At 36.2% G+C, this 18,908-nt stretch overlaps 1 protein-coding gene across 8 annotated transcripts in view; it reads right to left on the bottom strand.

Annotated features, from left to right (window-relative positions):
• The window catches only part of STAG1 (STAG1 cohesin complex component), a 483,951-nt gene that overhangs the window by 389,195 nt on the left and 75,848 nt on the right, over window positions 1–18,908 (bottom strand). The window contains exon 1 of one of the 8 annotated variants that reach the window (XM_081569673.1): window positions 14,648–14,832. The exons of the other annotated variants lie outside the window; for them this stretch is intronic. The gene's annotated coding sequence lies outside the window, so the exon portion shown is untranslated. Of the gene's footprint in view, window positions 1–14,647; window positions 14,833–18,908 lie in introns of those variants that run through there. 8 annotated transcript variants of the gene reach the window in all.

Raw genomic sequence — 18,908 nt, 5'->3', positions numbered from 1 at the left:
ATAAGCTGTCTAGGGTGGTTGTAACTTTCCTTCCAAAGACCAAGTATCTTTTAATTTCACGGCTGCAGTCACCATCTGCGGTGATTTTGGAGCCCAAAAAATAAAGTCTGCCACTGTTTCCACTGTTTCCCCATCTATTTGCCATGAAGTGATGGGACTAGATGCCATGATCTTAGTTTTCTGAATGTTGAGTTTTAAGCCAACTTTTTCACTCTCATCTTTCACTTTCATCAAGAGGCTCTTTAGTTCTTCTTCACTTTCTGCCGTAAAGGTGGTGTCATCTGTGTATCTGAGGTTACTGACATTTCTCCCAGCAATCTTGATTCGAGCTTGTGCTTCATCCAGTCCGACATTTCTCATGTTGTACTCTGCACAGAAGTTAAATAAGCAGGGTGACAGGAAACAGCCTTGATGTACTTCTTTCCCTATTTGGAACCAGTCTGTTGTTCCATGTCCAGTTCTAACTGTTGCTTCCTGACCTGCATACAGGTTTCTCAAGAGGCAGGTCAGGTGGTCTGGTATTCCCATCTCTTTCAGAATTTTCCACAGTTTATTGTGATCCACACAGTCAAAAGCTTTAGCATAGTCAATAAGGCAGAAGTAGATGTTTTTCTGGAACTCTTGCTTTTTCAATGATTCAACGGATGCTGGCAATTTGATCTCTGGTTCCTCTGCCTTTTCTAAATCCAGCTTGAACATCTGGAAGTTCACGGTTCACGTCTTGCTGAAGCCTGGCTTGGAGAATTTTGAGCATTTTTGAGCATTACTTTACTAGTGTGTGAGATGAGTGCAATTGTGCGGTAGTTTGAGCAGTCTTTGGCATTGACTTTCTTAGGGATTGGGATGAAAACTGACCTTTTCCAGTCCTGTGGCCACTGTTGAGTTTTCCAAATTTGCTGGCATATTGAGTGCAGCACTTTCACAGCATCATCTTTTAGGATTGGAAATAGCTCCACTGGAATTCCATCACCTCCACTAGCTTTGTTTATAGTGATGCTCCTTAGGCCCACTCGACTTCACACTCCAGGATGTCTGGCTCTAGGTGAGTGATCACACCATCGTGATTATCTGGGATGTGAAGATCTTTTTCGTACAGTTCTTCTGTGTATTCTTGCCACCTCTTCTTAATATCTTCTGCTTATGTTAGGTCCCTAACATTTCTGTCCTTTATTGAGCCCATCTTTGCATGAAATGTTCCCTTGGTATCTCTACTTTTCTTGAAGAGATCTCTAATCTTTCCCATTGTATTGTTTTCCTCTATTTCTTTGCATTGATCACTGAGGAAGGCTTTCTTATCTCTCCTTGCTATTCTCTGGAACTCTCATTCAAATGAATATCTTTCTTTTTCTCCTCTGCTTTTAGCTTCTCTTCTTTTCACAGGTATTTGTAAGGCCTCCTCAGACAACCATTTTGCCTTTTTGCATTTCGTTTTCTTGGGGATGGTCTTGATCTCTGCCTCCTGTACAATGTCACAGTGGCCTAATTAATTTTTTTAAAGTGTTGGTAATCTTGAAGAAAAAGTAGGTGCTCTAACGTTGTAAAACAAAGAAAAATAAACTCAAGACAAATGTAAGTGTAAAAAAAGTAAAAATCTTCCATGAAAAAAAATCTGGGAAACATCTTATTCATGATTCTTCAAAACTAAAAAAGCATAAAGGGATTCACATAAAAAGCTTTTTGTACCTGGGGAGAAATAAAAACATCTGCAACAGAGGTAATGCATTAATGTATTAAGACACAGTGAGCTCTTACAATGTGAAAAAGACCAACAACTCAAACAGAGTTTGGCCAAAAAGGATATCAAAAGAACAATTCACAAAAAAGGAAAATCAATGCTCACAAATAAAAAAAAAAAGATGTCCAAACTCATTAGTACTCAGGGAAATTCAAATTAGAAATAACAATGAGATGAACATTACACCTACTAGACTGGCAAAGGTTTAAAAAGCTATAGCCCCAATTCCTGGCAGAGGTGTAAGAGAAAGAGTATTATCTATCACACACTGCTAGTGGAAAATTTCAGTAAAAAGCAATTTGGCATCATCTACTTAAATAAAAAATATAAAAACCCTTCAACCCAACAATTCTACTTCTGGAAATCTATCCCAAAGAAATAAAACCATCTGGAAGAAAGGACATATTCAAAGATGCAATACTGTTTAAAATGACAATGAACTAGAAAGACAGTATTTCTATAAATGTGGGAATGATTAAATAAAGTTTATACAACACACAATTAAGCATTCTTTTGAAGTCGCAAAAACAATAAATTAAGCGTTACACTTCAAATGGAGAGCAAAGTTACCCTTTAGATGTGGGATTTCTCTAAGGTACTCTTAATGAAAACAGAAAGGATGCAGAAAAGTGTATATAATGATCCCACCTTTTTAAACTCGACATCACAGCAAGTCTATATATGTAACTAGGAATACAAATATCTGTATAAGATAATATGAAGAGAGATAAATATGGAGCAATAGATACTATGCTATTTGCACAGAATGAAGGAAAAGTTGAGAGCTAAGCCAAAAAGAATAGCAACGGGGGTAAATTCTCATGTCTTCAGGTAAAAACTATATGAATTGAATATTTTTAATTTTAAGTAGATACATCAAGATGCAGATTTTGTCCAATATAAGGATTAAAGAATTATATATGATAAAAAAAACTAAACTAAGCATTGCCTGTTGTAACACACACAAAAATTTGATTTTTTTGCATGGTAAAAATATATAAATATGAATAACTATCAACTGAATTATACAGAGGAAAATAAAATCATTCAAACTCCTGAAGATAGTAAAAGACAGGGAAGCCTGGCATGCTGCAATCTATGGGGTTGCAGAGTAGGACACGACTAGGTGACTGAGGAACAAAAATTATTGTATCTCTTTGACTTAAAATATATTCATCTGAGAATTACAGTTCAGAACATTACAAAATAGCAACATACATATGCCCTAATTGCAAAATATGCCTCTTTTATACAAGAACTGAAAACTGTATCAAACTCACCAATATTTAACTGTATGTCTTAAATGAGCAGCTTTCACATGTGAAATTCTGTCTGTAGCCTCAGGAGAAACAATATACCCCCTTAAATCAGGTATAATCCAAGTAAGGCAGTATATAGACATGAGGTCAAAAGTAAGAACTGAAATACCACACTATACAAACTCTGTATAAAATGAAGATAGCCTTGTCATTTACTAAGACTATCATTATATAAACAAAAATAACTTTATTTTTTAAAATGTTTCAAGATTGAGCTAAACAATAGCATGCTGAAAGGATTATACCCCTTAACCAAATGGGATTTATTCCTAGAAAGCAAGGATGGATCAACATATCGAAATCCATCAATGTACTACACAGCACGTTAATGAACAAAGAGGAAAAAACTACATAATCATCTCAAGCAATACAGAAAAGCACTTTACAAAATATGATGCCATTTCAGATTAAAAACAACAAACTAGGAATAGAAGGAAATCATCTTTTTCATGATAAAGGCCATATATTAAAAGTTCACAGCTAATATCACACCTAATAGTGAAAGGCTGAAAAGCTTTTCTCTAAAATCTGGAAGGAGCTAAGGATGCCTACTTTCACCACTTCTTTTCAACACAGTATTAGAAACCACAACAACCAGGCAGGAAAAAAATAGAAATGGCATCCAAATAGGAAAAGAAATAAAACTATCTGTAGATCATATAATATTACATGCAGAAAATCCTAAAGATTACACACACAGAGAAAAATTTTAGCACTAATTTTTAAAATTTAGCAAACTTGTATGATTAAAAAATAAACAAATATATGCCGTGTTTCCATATAATAAATATGAACAATCTGAAAATGAACAACTCCATTTACAATGTCATCAAAAATAAAATACTTAATCCTTAAAAAATTAGAAACAGAGCTAACATATGATCCTGCAACCCCACTTCTGGGCATATATCCAAAGGAAAACATAATTTGAAAAGAAACACACACCCTAATATCTATTGCAGCACCATTTACAATAACTAAGACATGGAAGCAACCTCAGTGTCCATCAACAAATGAATGGATGTGTATCTATCCCCACCCCTCACATACAAACACAATGGAATATTACTCAGCCATAAAAAAAGAATAAAATGCCACCTGCAGCAACATGGATGAACCTAGAGATTATTATAAGTAAGCCAGACAAATATCATGTAACACTGCTTATATGTGGAATCTAAAAAAAATGATACAAATGAATTTACAAAACAGAATTAGACTCACAAAGAAAACAAAATTATGGTTACAAAAGTGAGAGATAAATTAGGAGTTTCAGATTAAAATATACACACTTCTATATATAAAACAGATGATCAACAAGGACCTACTGTGTAAACATAGAGAGCTATACTCAATATCTTGTAATAACCTATAGTGGAAGAGAATGTAAAAAATATATATATTTAAGTGTGTGTTTGTGTGTGTGTGTGTATATATATATTTTTTAACTGAATCACTTTGCTATATACCAGAAACTAACACAACACTGTAAATCAACCATAAGTCAATAAAATAAAAAAAAATTGAAAAACTGAAAATAAAATACTTAAGAACAAATACAACAAAGAAAGCATAACCCTTATACACTAAAAACTACAAAAAGTTGTTTAAAGAAATTAAAGAAGTAATGAATGATCCAGTAATTCTACTTCTGAGTGTACACCAAAAACAATTAAAAACAGACTTCAAAGAGATACATGTATATCCACATTCAGAACAGGATTATTCAGAATAGCACCTGGAAGCAATCCAAGTGTACACTGGTGGGTGAATGGATAAAAAAAAATTATATATACATGTAATTTATACATTGTACATATAATTCAGCCTTAAAAAAGATGAAAATTCTGACACAAGTTATAACATGGATGAAACCTGAGGTCATTATGCTAAGTGAGATAGACTAATCACAAAAAGACAAATAGTGTATGATTCCACTTATATGAGGTACCTAGAGTAGTCAAATTCATAGACACAGAAAGTAAAATGGTGGCTGCCAAGAGCTATGAAGAGTGAGAAATAGAAAGTTGTTTAACCAGTATGGAGTTTCCGTTTTGCAAGATGGAAAGAATTCTGATATTGATTGTACAATATGAAAGTACTAAACACTACAGAAATGTGCACTTAACAATCAAGATGGTACATTTTCTGTTATGTGTACTTGAACACAATTTAAAAAAAAAAAAAACCTACAGCTAATTTCATCCCTTAATGTTGATAAAACAGAAGCTTTCCCACTAACATCAGGAACAAGTCAAAGATGTTCCATCATCACTGTGGCTAATGCAATTAAACATGGAAAGGAGATAAAAGGTACATGGATTGGAAAAGATGAAATAAAACTGCCTTTATTCACAGATGACATGATTGTCTATGCAGAAAATCTAAATGAATAGATAAAAAATTCCTATATAATAAGCAATTATAGCAAGGTTGCAGGATACAAGGTTAACGTACAAAAGTCAATTGCTTTCCTGTATTTCAGCAATGAGCAAGTGCAATTTGTATCAACATCAAAAAATGCAAACATAACACCATTTGTATCAACACCAAAAAATGAAATACTTAAGCTAAACCTAAAAAGTTATATGTAAGACCTATACGAGGAAAACTAATAATGATGACACTGGTGAAAGAAACCCAAGAACTAAGTAAATGGAGAGCTATTCCATGTTCACGAATAGAAAACATTGTCAAAATGTCAGTTCCTCCCAACTGGAGCTATAGATTCAACACAATCCCAATCAAAATCAACAAGTTACATTATGTATATCACAAACTGGTTCTAAAGCTTATGCTATGCTATGCTAAGTCGCTTCAGTCGTGTCCGACTCTGTGCGACCCCATAGACGGCAGCTCACCAGGCTCTGCCGTCCCTAGGATTCTCCAGGCAAGAATACTGGAGTGGGTTGCCATTTCTTTCTCCACTGCATGAAAGGGAAAAGTGAAAGTGAAGTCGCTCAGTCGTGTCCGACTCTTAGCGACCCCATGGACTGTAGCCTACCAGGCTCCTCCGTCCATGGGATTTTCCAGGCAAGAATACCGGAGTGGGGTGCCATTGCCTTCTCCTCTTAAGCTTATACAGGTAGGCAAAAGACAGAAAAACTAACACAATATTTTTTAGCTTTTAATTGGAGGGTAACTGCTTTACAAAGCTGTGTTGGTTTCTGCCATACAACATGAATCAGCCGTAAGTATACATGTGACCCCCTCTTAAACCTCTCTCCCACCCCTGACCCCATCCCACCCCTCTAAGTTGTCACAGAGCACTGGATTGAGCTCCCTGTGTTGTACAGCAACCTCCCACTAGCTATCTAGTTTAAATATGGTAATGTATATACTTCCATGCTATTCTCTCAACTCGAACCACCCTCTCCTTCCCCGGCTGTGCCCACAAGTGTATTCTTTTTTTTTTTTTTTTTTTTTTAGAGTGAATGTACTTTAATTTACTGGCATTGTCAATCTATGAACAAGACAGGTATTATTTATTTATTTTTCATGAAGGGAGGTGGTTTCCAATCTGCTATAATATGTGCCCACAGCTTCACCTTGAACTTGCAGCATTCAGGCTGTACTCAGGGTATATTATTCCTTTTTCACTTTCACAATTTTTATGTTGCTGCCAGCAGTCTTCATGGCGTTTGCTTTGAATTCGGTCTTCAGTGCATCTCTGACTGCTTTCACAAGTGTATTCTTTATGTCGGTGCCTCTATTCCTGCCCTGCAAATATGTTCATCAGTACCATTCTTCTGGATTCCACATGTACACATTAATGTACAATATTAGTTTTTCTGTTTCTAACTTTATATAACAGGCTGTAGGTCCATCCACCTCACTAGAACTGACTCTAACTTGTTGCTTTTTATGGCCGAGTAATATTCCATTGTGTATTTATACATCACAACTTCTCTATCCATTCATCTGTTGATGGATATCTGGGTTGCTTCCATGTCCTAGCTATTGTTAAACAGTGCTGCAATAAACACTGGGGTATACATTCTTTTCCAATTATGAACCAACACAGTATTAAAGAAATTCAGGGGGGCTGAAACCACTCAACTTTAAAACTTTCTTTGAATCTACAGTAATCAAAGCAGTGCGATAGTGTCAAAAGAACAGACAACTAGGTTAAGAAAGCATTACAGAGAGCCCAGAAATAGACCCACACCAATCTAGTCGACTGATCTTTGACAAAGGAGCAAGAGGTGATACAACGGAGAAGAAAGTAAACATTTTCAACAAAGGGTGCTGGAACAAAGAGACACTCACATGCCCTCCCCCCACAAAAATCTAGACAAAGATTTTACATTCTTCACAAAAGTGAATACAAAATAGATGACAGGCTTATATCTAAAATGCATAAAAATCTTAGAAGATAACACAGGAGAAAAATCCAGATGATCCTGGGTCTGGAGAGAACTTTTTAGATACCACATCCAAGGCACAATTCATAAAAGGAAAAAATTAGGTTGGACTTTGATAAATTAAAAACTTCTCCTCTGAAAAGACACTGCCAAGAGAATAAGCAAACTGACAGACTGGGAAAAAATGTACATAAACAATATATCTAATAATGACTGTTACCTAAAATATACAAAGGACTCTTAGCACTTAACAGTAAGAGAGACAAACAATTCAATTTATAAATGGGCAAAAGACCTAAATATCTCACCAAAGAAGATACTCAGATGGCATATAAAAAGATACTCAACAACACACATCTACCAAAATGGTCAAAGTCTGGAACACTGACAATATCAGATGCTGATGAGAATGCAGAGCATCAGGAACTCTCTTATATCGCTGGCAGGTATAACCACTTGGAAGACAGTTGGGGAGTTTCTTACAAAACTAACATACTTTTACCATACAATCCAGCAACTTCACTCCTTGAAGGTTATCTAAATGAACTGACAACTTATGCTCACATAAAAATATACACACAGATGTTTAGAACAGTTTTATTCCTAATTGCTAAAACTTAGAAGCAACCAAGATGTCCTTCGGCATGTAAATGAATAAACTGTGGTGTTATTCAGTGATAAAAAGAAAATGAGCTATCAAGTCATGAAATGACATGAAGAAAGTTTAAATGCAAATTTTTAAGTGATGTAGCCAATCTGAAAACACTACATACTGGATGATTTCAACTAAATGGCATTCTGGAAAAGGCTAAACCATGGAGGACAGTAAAAAGTAGCTGCCAGGGATTAAGGGGATAGAAGGGATAAACAGGCAAAACACATTTTTTTAGGGCAGTGCAACTATTTTGTGTAATACTATAATGGTCGATACATGTCATTACATTTTTGTCAAACTCAAAAAATAAACAATAAAATGAACCCTAGTGTAAACTATGGACTTTGGGTAATAATGATGTGTCAATGTAGGTTCATTGATTATAACTAGTGAACCACTCTGTTGTTAATCAGGTTGGCTGAGAATGGGGGCATCGTGGCTATACAAGAATTCTCCACACTTTCAGCTAAATTTGGCATAAACTTAAAATGTTCTTACAAAAAGAAAGAAAGAAATGGAACTACTGATAAATGCAACAACATGGATGAATCTCAAATGCATTCTGCTTAGTGAAAGAAACCAGAATAGGTGATTTCATTTATATGACATTCTTAAAGAAGCAGAACTATAAGATGAGAAAGGAGATCACTGGTTGCCAAGGTATGGGGTTGGAGAAACAGGCGACTACACAGTGGCATGAGAGAATTGTTACAACTCTTCTATATTTTGATTCTGATAGTTTCACAGTTGATGCGTTTGTCAAAACTCAGGAAAGAGTTACTTCTACTTTATGTAAATTCCATGTCAATAAACCTGACATGAGAGAGAAAAATTAGCTTTCTTCAACATCACAGGATATTCTTTTTGAAGAGGAAATGGTAACCCACTCCAGTATTCTTGCCAGGAAAATCTCATGGACAAAGGAGCCTGGCGGGCCACAGTCTGTGGGGTTGCAAAGAGTCGGACATGACTGAGCAACTGAGCACACACACATTATTAATAATATTTGGGATTTTTTCATTCATCTAAAAACTTTAAAGGCTTCAGACTTATGAATATAATGAATACAGTAATAACCTTTCTCCTTTACAAATTAAAATACAGAGTTTACCACAAAACACCTTTTTTTTTGAAATCTATTATAATTCCTATGTTCCTTATGGACTAAGCTTCCTCATTTAATATTGCATATCCTCCAAAACAGGTAGTTCATAACCTCAGAGTACAGTTCTCAAAGTGTAGTCCCTGGACTGGCATCAGTACCACCTGAAAACTTATTAGAACTGCAAAATATCAGGTCCCAAACATAATCAGCTGAATCACAAATTCTCAGTCTGGGATCTAACAAACTCAGAAGAGCCCTAAGGTAATTCTAACACTGTTTTGAGAACCCCTAACCATGACTGCAGATGCATTAAATCAGATTTTCTGGGGGTGGGGTCCAGTCAATTGTAATTTTTTTAATCTTCCCAGGTAATTCCAATGTGTAACTAAGGTTTATTTTGATTCAGTAAGTCTTGGGTTGGAATCAGAGGTCAGATTTTTAACAAGCACTCCAGTCATTTCTAATGTCAGTAGCCTAAGGATCCACAATTTTTAAAAAAATCATTGATCACAAATAATGACTACAACCCACTACCACAATGTACTGTACTTTATTACTGCTAAAACTCGTCTACTTGAACATTCTGAAATTAGACACAACCCAGACATTTTAAAATCTGGAGTTATGCAGTGAAGAGAAATAGAAAATGAAGAGACCAAAATTTCCTCATCCTGACTGCATCCCCAAGATCTGTATCTTGTTTAATAGAGAAGTTAAAGTATATATTTTTTAAGTATATATTTATAGAAGCTAGACTACACAACAAATATTTAAGCAAATAAATATGAGGTAAATTTGGCACAAGTGAGATATCCACAATCATATTTTTCAATGACATACATGTTACAACTATAGAAAATTCGGTGATTATCAAACTTTAGCACTAATACAGGCTCTGTTTGTTTCAGATTAGTTTCACACACTTGGTTAAGAAAAAGAAATGATAAGTGAGCCAACTGTTAACTTTTGGCTATTAAAAACTCATTTTAGCACTAAATATTCTTTGTAAAATTTAAAAACAAAGATAAAATTTTATTTGGGTTTTAATATTATAAGACTCAACTTTTTGACATTTCTTTTCCTTTTTTCCCCACTTTCCCCTGGCTTTCCATTTACAATCTTTAACAAAACATATATATACACATACACGCACATATATAGAGAGATATATCTAACAGTTTACTAATCACTTTCAGATACATTCTCTCAGTCCCATTAATAAGAAGAATTATCAATTTATAGAACAGGAAACTGACTAAAGGAGGTATTTATCCCCCAAAATCAAGTAAGTCAAGACATAAACCTATATTCTCCTGCTTTTCAATGCTATTTTATTCATTGCTCAAGACCACTGATTGAACCTCACTTTAAGACCCACTGATTCCTGAAACAAATAGTTGCTAAGTATTCTCCTTAACAAGATCCCTTACTTCCCGAACGTGTCATTTTTGTCTTCTTAGAATTCTGTTTCATATCATAAAGCAGTAAACAAGTTTGTGGAGAACACATTTTCTTGTTTTCATATTATTTTAATCTATATAAAAAGACAGGCAATCATTGCTTAAGGAATGTAGACTTTTCTATAAAACTGGGGTTGTTACTCTTTGTAAAAATCTTCTGTGATTTACCTTCTAAAATCTAAATTCATTTTAGAAGGTATGAGAATAAATGCTGGCAGAATGTTGTTCCCATGGAGACTCTTAAGCAAAAATCTTCCATTCCTGGGATTCTGTATCTAACAATTCAACCATACTTGCTTCATAGTCAAGAATCAAAATAGTTTCCTATTTTGCTCACACTGAAAATACTTTGATACTAGTGCTATTTGCTAACCAGCTGTCTTACTGGCAAGATCAAACCATCTTCTTTGCTCCTATTAAAAATGTCTCCTTTTAATGTCTCACTAGTCTACTTAATTTTATAGGGAGATAATGGCTCTGCTGAGATAACTGTTTATTCATATACTTAAGGCCCTCTGTGTTTGATTGTTTATCCACTGTTGTATTGTACTTTGTAAGAAGAGGGTCAGACTTTTAAACCCTATCCCCTGACCTCCAAGGAAGGGAGAAAAGGATAGAGATCAATTAATCACCAATGATCAATGATTTATCAAGTATGCCTATGCAATGAAATCTCCATAGAAAGCCAAAAGGGAGCTCAGAGAGCTTCTGGGTTGGGAACTCATGCCATGCCTCTTCTCCCACACCTGGCTCTATACCTCCTCTTCCACGAGGTGTTCCTGAGTTGTATCCTTTTATAATAAACCCATACTCTAGTAAACAGACCACTATCCTGAGTTCCACGAGCCATTAGAGCAAACTAATCAAACCCGAGGAGGAAGGTATAGGAACCTCCACTGACAGCCAGTTGGTCAAAAGCACAAGTAACAACTTGGGTTAGTTATTCGTATCTGAAGATACATGCATGTGTGTCTGTATGTCTGTGGGAGGAGAGGTGGTGGGCTTTGGTCCTGTGGGATTAAGTCTTTTACTTGCGTGACCTGATGCTAACCCCAGGTAAAATGTCAGAACTGACTAAAATTTTGGGATACCCAGCTGGTGACATGGAATTGCTTGATGTTTGGATAACCAACACATTTGGGCAGTGAGTCTTCAATATTGTAGCAGAGAAGAGAAGAAATACAAGTGCTTTTCTTTTCACCCACATAACCAAAAATTGTTCCAAATTAGAAAATCAGTCAACTGTATTTTCTCATCATCACTTGATTATACTGGCCTGGTGCTCCTCATTGCCTTCAAAGTTTTCCAGGGTCCTTCATAACTATGTTCACAGCAAAAAAAAAAAAAAAACACCAAGAACTCTTTCATTCCTAAATGTTGTTGACCTGCCTCATCATGCACCATTTCCAAAGTGTTGTTCAGCTTTTCTTAACTTTATGACAATTTGTCATTTTTCATCCTAATTCCTCTGGCCAAGTGTACAAAAAAGTAAACTGAAGATTAAAATTTTTTCAAAAATTGAACAAAATTCACACAACTTATATTCTGAATTACATGACTATATTAGAACAGTAACTTAAGACAGAGCACACTGAATCTGGGCCATATTTCACAGACCTATGAATCAACAGACATGAATCTATCATATCAGTAGAAGACTTAGTTAAGAGAAAAACCAAAGGGATCAATCAAATCTTCAGTGTTGGAAGATGTAGTTAATATAGGAGTTTCTTGATTAAGTAACTCATTTCTTACTTTCAGAATGGGGATCAAACTGCAATCTAATTCACTAGTCATATTTTCTGTTTATGACAACAGGAGCAACAAGTCTTTCTCCTTTAATTATCTTCATTTAAATAACCTAAGATACTCTGAATATATTTAATTTCAATAATTAAAATCATCATGATGATTTGATTTTCATAACATACAGGATTCTTAATATGAAAGTCCAATGTCATGCTTTACATGAAACACAAAGAAAAATGAAATGAAATCTAGGAATAGGGCTCAAAGAAGAGTGGTGTGAGAAGTTGTACCAAGAACTCATGATTTTAAGTGGTGAGAATTATATACAGTTTATAACAAAAGTGGTTTTCTAATACTTACAAACTACCAGATTTCTGTGAGTTAAACAATTTCATTACATGCAGGCTTACCAGTATTTTATACCAGTTCAACATACCAAACTCCATTTACAAGATTCTACTTTTGTCTTCAAAGGTTACAAAGCCGCCTCCCTCAACTCTGCCCTCCCTTCTTTTTCAGCATTTTATGTTATGTTAGGCTTATTATTACCTTTGATTAAACTAATAAAGGAAGATAACTGTCAACTGCAAACAAAAGAAGATTATACATTTGTCTCTTAAAAATATACTTGAAGTTTATTATACTTAACTATTTTCTTTTAAACAATGAGTATCACTTTTAGGCAGCCTTACAAATGGCTGAGCATAACAAAATATTTAATTCACTAGCAATTAGAGGAAAGCAAAACAAAACAATATACTAATTTTTACCCATTAGATAAGAGAAATTAAAGATTCTTAATATTCCGTGTTAGTGTAAGAAATGCTCAAACTGAAGATAGGAATATAGATTAAAACAATCTCTTAGGAGGGCATATTTGGCAGATCTTCTAGAAATTTGACAGAAACATACAGCTACTGAAGAAGGATAGATTTTGTTCTCTTACAACAATTGCATTATATTTCCATATGCTCAATCTACTATGCTCACCACAAAGGCTCTAGAGGGAAATTCTTCCCTGCTTCTTCCAGTTTCTGCTGGCTCCTAGTGTTCCTTAGCTTGTGGATTAAACCTCTGCTTCCATCTTCACATTACCTTCTCCCCAAACTTGTTGACTTCACATGTCTGCTTCTGTGTCTTCTCTTCTCTTCTAAGGATATTTGTTATTGGGATTTAAATTCCACCCTAATCCAAGATGATCTTCTCTCAGGATCCTTAATTATATCTGCAAAGACCCTTTCTTTCAAAGTCACATTCACAGGTTCCAGAGGTTAGGACATGGACACATAACTGGTACTATTCAACGTTTACCCAGCTCAGCTACATTTTGTTAACTGCATATACATATATATATATATATATCAACATACAGTTTTAAATAGCTAGAAAAAAGGAATGAAAGGATACAGAGAAAACTATTAACAGCAGTTACCTCTGAGGAAGGGAGGCAGATAAAAAAGTGAATGGCAATTTTCATATTCTACTTTATATACTTCTGAAAAAAATTAAATAAGGAGCACTTTATTTCCCACTGTTCTAGACAACCATTTTACACACACCCACACTAAATCTCTCTTCAGTCCTACAACATACCATTTCCCATCTTTGCTCAGCTTCCCCTTTCACAGAAAAAAACTGAAATTATCAGAAAACTTCCACAAACCAAAAACCCATCATTTACCCACTCACTGGCACCTATGCCCACAGACTTGCCTCCCTCCAGTGAACTTGCCAAGGATATATTCCCACAATTTCTCAAATTTTTTCCAACATCAATTTTTCACATACTAATTGATCATCCACCTCAGCACAGAAACGAATTTGCAATTTCTTTTAAACACCTACGCCAGGCATCTCCCAGGTGGTTCAGTGGTTAGGACCTTTCCTTCTAATGCAGGGAATGTGAGTTGGTTCCCTGGTCATGGAGCTAAGATCCTACATGCCTCGGGGTCAAAAATAGCAGCAAGAAAGACTTAAAAAGAGTCCACATCAAAAATATTTTTAATTAAATAATAAAAATCTCTGGAGCCCAATTTAATTATCTGTACTTGCTATTGCCAACATTGTTCATTTCGTTCTTTCTTAAACTCACTTTTCTGTAAGACTTTTCCTCCACTATACCATCGAAAGAGCTAGCCAAAGTCACCAGTAACTCCTTTTTGCTAAACCTAACAGTCAATATTCAGTCTTCATCTTAACTTGACCTATCAGCAGCACAAAAATTTAATTTAAAACATTTGTTGCCTCTGGATCACCTTACTTTTCTAGCTGTTCTCCTTTGCTGGTAACAACTTGCTGGATCTTCCTCTCCTTCCCTGGCTTCCCAAGTGTCTCAGTGGTGAAAAGAATCTGCTTGACAATGCAGGAGACACAGAACGCAGTTCAATCTCGGGGTCTGGAAGCTCCCCTTGAGGAGGAAAGGGCAACCCACTTCAGTATTTCTGCCTGGGAAATTCAATGGGCAGAGAAACCTGATAGGATAGTCCACAGAGTCACAAAGAATCAAACACTACTGAGCACGCACACACACATCTCCTCCCCTACCACTTGAGTACAGACCTCAGAGCAAAACAACCCTAAGGCTCTTCCCTATCAATGATCAGTCTCTGGAAATGTAATTTCACAGATTTAAAGATCTAAACTATCTCAATTTTATATTTCTAGTATAGAAATCTTTCCCAAACTCCTGGTTTGTTTTACGCAACTTCCTACACTGACATCTTCCCTTTTCTCAGCTATTTGTAAGGCCTCCTCAAACAACCATTTTGCCTTTTTGCATTTTTTTTCTTGGGGATGGTTTTGATCACTGCATCCTGTACAATGTCACAAACCTCCGTCCATAGTTCTTCTGGCACCCTATCAGATCTAATCCCTTCAATCTATTTGTCCCTTCCACTGTATAATCATAGAGGATTTGATTTAGGTTATACCTGAATGGACTAGTAGTTTTCCCTACTTTCTTCAATTTAAGTCTGAATTTTACAATAAGGAGTTCATGATCTGAGCCACAGTCAACTCCCAGTCTTGTTTTTGCTGACTCTATACAGCTTCTCCATCTTTGGCTACAAAGAACATAATCAATCTGATTTTGGTACTGACAATCCAGTGACGTCCAGGTGTAAAGTCATCTCTTGTGTTGTTGGAAGAGGGTGTCTGTTATGACCAGTGCATTCTCTTGGCAAAGCTGTTAGCCTTTGCCCTGTTTCATTTTGTACTCCAAGGCCAAACTTGCCTGTTACTCCAGGTATCTCTTGAATTCCTACTTTTGCATTCCAGTGCCCTATGAGGAAAAGGGCATCTATATTGGGTGTTAGTTCTAGAAGGTCTTGTTGGTCATCACAGAACCGTTCAACTTCAGCTTCTTCAGCATTAATGGTTGGGGCCCAGACTTGGATTACTGTGATATTGAATGGTTTGCCTTGGAAATGAACAGAAATGATTCTGTCATTTTTGAGACTGCACCCAAGTACTGCATTTTGGACTCTTTTGCTGACTCTGAGGGCTACTCCATTTTCTCTAAGGGATTCTGGCCCACAGTAATAGATATAATGGTCATCTGAATTAAATTTGCCCATTCTGGTCCATTTTAGTTCACCGATTCCTAAAATGTTGATGCTCATTCTTGCCATCTCCTATTTGACCACTTAAAATTTACCTTGTTTCATGAACCTAACATTCCAGGTTCCTATGCAATATTGTTCTTTACAGCATCAGGCTTTACTTTCATCACTGGTCACATCCAAAACTGGGCGTTTTTTTCACTTTGGCTACTGACCTGGGGAGTTCATCTTTCAGTGTCATATCTTTTTGCCTTTTCATACTGTTCATGAATGCAGAGTTCCAAACAGCAAGCAGAGATAAGAAAGCCCTCCTCAGTGATCAATACAAAGAAATAGAGGAAGACAATACAGTGGGAAAGACTAGAGATCTCTTCAAGAAAATTAGAATACCAAAGGAACATTTCATGCAAAGATGGGCACAATAAAGGACAGAAATGGTATGGACCTAACAGAAGCAGAAGATATTAAGAAGAGGTGGCAAGAATACACAGAAGAACTGTACAAAAAAGATCTTCATGATCCAGATAACTACAATAGTGTGATCACTACCTACAGCCAGACATTCTGGAACGCAAAGTCAAGTGGGCCTTAGGAAGCATCACTATGAACAAAGTTAGTGGAGGTGATGGAATTCCAGTCGAGCTATTTCAAATCCTCAAAGATGATGCTGTGAAAGTGCTGCACTCAATATGCCAGCAACTCTGGAAAACTCAGCAGTGGCCACAGGACTGGAAAAGGTCAGTTTTCATTCCAATCCCAAAGAAAGGCAATGCCAAAGAATGTTCAAACTATCGCACAACTGCACTCGTCTCACACGCTAGTAAAGTGATGCTCAAAATTCTCCAAGCAAGGCTTGCAACAGTATGTGGACCAAGAACTCCCAGATGTTCAAGCTGGATTTAGAAAAGGCAGACAAACCAGAGCTCAAATTGCCAACATCTGTGGGATCATAGAAAAAAGCAAGCAAGTTCCAGAAAAATGTCTACTTCAGCTTCATTGACTACACCAAAGACTTTGACTGTGTGGATCATCACAAACTGTGGAAAATTCTTAAAGAGATGGGAATACCAGACCACCTTACCTGCCTCCTGAGAAATCTGTATGCAGGTCAAGAAGCAACAGTTAGAACCAGACATGGAACAAGGGACTGGTTCCAAATGGGAAAGGAGTATATCAAGGTTGTATACTGTTACCCAGTTTATTTAACTTCTATCCAGAGTACATCATGAGAAATGTCGGACTGGATGAAACACAAGCTGGAATCAAGATTGCCAGGAGAAATACAAGTAACGTCAGATATGCAGACGATACCATCCTTATGGAAGAAAGCCAAGAAGAAATAAAGAGCCTCTTGATGAAAGTGAAAGAGAAGAGTGAAAAATCTGGCTTAAAACTCAACATTCAAAAACCAAAGACCATGGCATCCAGTCATCACTTCATGGCAAAGAGATGGGGAAACCATGGAAACACTGACAGACTTTATTTTCTTCAGCTCCGAAATCACTCCAGATGGTGATTGCAGCCATGAAGTTAAAAGACGCTTGCTCAGTGGAAGAAAAGTTATGACCAACCCAGACAGCATACTAAAAAGCAGAGACATTACTTTGCCGACAAAGGTCCATCTAATGAAAGCTATGGTTTTTCCAGTAGTCATGTATGCATGTGAGAGGTGGACCATAAAGAAAGCTGAGCGCCGAAGAATTGATGCTTTTGAACTGTGGTGTTGGAGAAGACTCTTGAGAGTCCTTTGGACTGCAAGGAGATCCAACTAGACCATCCTAAAGGAAATCAGTCTTGAATATTCATTGAAATGCTGAAGCTGAAACTCCAATCCTTTGGCCACCTGATGCAAAGAAGTGACTCACTGGAAAAGACCCTGATGCTGGCAAAGATTGAAGGCAGGAGGAGAAGGGGACGACAGAAGATGAGACAGTTGGATGGCATCACCGACTCAATGGACATGAGTTTGAGCAAGCGCTGGGAGTTGATTATGGACAAGAAAGCCTTGTGTGCTGCAGTCCATGAGGTGGCAAATAGTTGGACTCAACTGAGCAACTGAACTGAACACTGACATCACCACCAAGTACCTGCTAAGTCAACTTTCCCTACCATTAAATCGCTACACCAGATTATTTATGTCTTCTGGTCTCTGGTTCTCAACAGTTTTACTCTTACATCCTAATACAAATTCCAACATTCCACTTCTTAACACTCTCAATCTCCTTACTCTGCTCTACTTTTTTCTTTTAGAAGAGTACTTACCACTTAATCTATTTACTTATGTTCAGCAATTGTTTACACTGTGCCCTCCTCCTCAAATTGAAATGTAACTTTCTTTATGATAGGAATCTTTGTCATCTTTGTTCAATGATTAATCTAGAACAGAGCCTGTCACATGGTAAACACACTTATTTGCTAAACTGATTTTTTAACTAAAAAAGTGTAAATACGAGAGTAATATGGAAGCATATACACAACCATATGTAAACTGGATAGGAAACAAAAATTTGCTATATGACTCAGGGAATTAAAACTGGGGCTCAGTAACAATCTACAGGGGTGGGAAATGCTGGGAGGTGGGAGGCAACGTTCATACACGTGTGGCTGATTTATGTTGATGCATGGCCGAAGTCAAACCAATATTGTAGAGCAATTATCCTTCAATTAACAATAAATAAGCTTTTTAAAAATGTAAATTAAAAAGCCATTCTTCATTCTGCTCATATAAGTAGTTCACTTGGTACCCAAATTTCACTTGTCTGTGATTTGCCTCTGAACTCTTCTAATTGTATTTCTAAAGATAACTGAAGAAGTCTTCCTCTGTGACACATCATTCTGTGTCATATCTCCTATTCAAAACATCAATTCAGTTTCAGCATTAACATATTCAGTTAAGCAAACATATTTTAAAACTCATCCTTTTTTTAAAGCTCTTTCTATCAACTCCAAATTCAGACTTCT

Source organism: Giraffa tippelskirchi, chromosome 2, assembly GCF_054371585.1.
Source record: "Giraffa tippelskirchi isolate mGirTip1 chromosome 2, T2T-mGirTip1v1.2.pri, whole genome shotgun sequence".
NCBI classification, from domain to species: Eukaryota; Metazoa; Chordata; class Mammalia; order Artiodactyla; family Giraffidae; genus Giraffa; species Giraffa tippelskirchi.
Note: the sequence above shows the minus strand (reverse complement) of the source record. Positions and strands in the feature narration are given on the sequence as shown.